This window comes from Mustela nivalis (genome assembly GCF_964662115.1).
Source record: "Mustela nivalis genome assembly, chromosome: 3".
Taxonomy (NCBI): Eukaryota; Metazoa; Chordata; class Mammalia; order Carnivora; family Mustelidae; genus Mustela; species Mustela nivalis.
In genome coordinates, this window is record NC_139022.1 from 80,122,051 (window position 1) to 80,122,628 (window position 578).

Here is a 578-nt window from a genome sequence, read left to right on the forward strand (position 1 = left end):
AGCCAGGCGAGTCCCAGAACTAGGGCCTGCCTATTGGTCCGAGGGCCATGGGGGCGCCAGCATGGAAGCTGCTCGGGCGAAGGCGATAGGGGATCGGGCGGGTGGAGTGTCCTACAGGCCAGGACCTGACCTGTGACCATCCTGGCTGCGAGACTACTATGGGAAGCACCAGTGGGAAGCAGCATTGTACGGTGACGATAAACGCAGGGTCAGGTTGGGGGTAGAAAGCCCAGTTACTTAATGGAGAGAGAGAGATGGAGAGGAGGTGAAGCTGAAAAAAGTGAAGGTGGCAGCGAGGTGTAACCCAAATCTCAAAGCTGACCCATATTCAAAATCTAAAACGACACCTTCCTGAGACTTACCCATGCGTATAGATAGGTCCAGTCACTGGCGCCCCTCAGCACAGTGCTTCTGCGTGGAGCACTAGTCTCTCAACAGTCGATTCTGAAATGTGCCTCTCCTGTGTCTTCTGCCTTCTCTCTGTCCTTCCCTCGACTCTGAAATGCGCCTATCCCGTGTCTTCATTCTCTCTGCCCTCCCCTCGCTGCAGGCCTTTATTGTCTCTTAGATGAAATAGT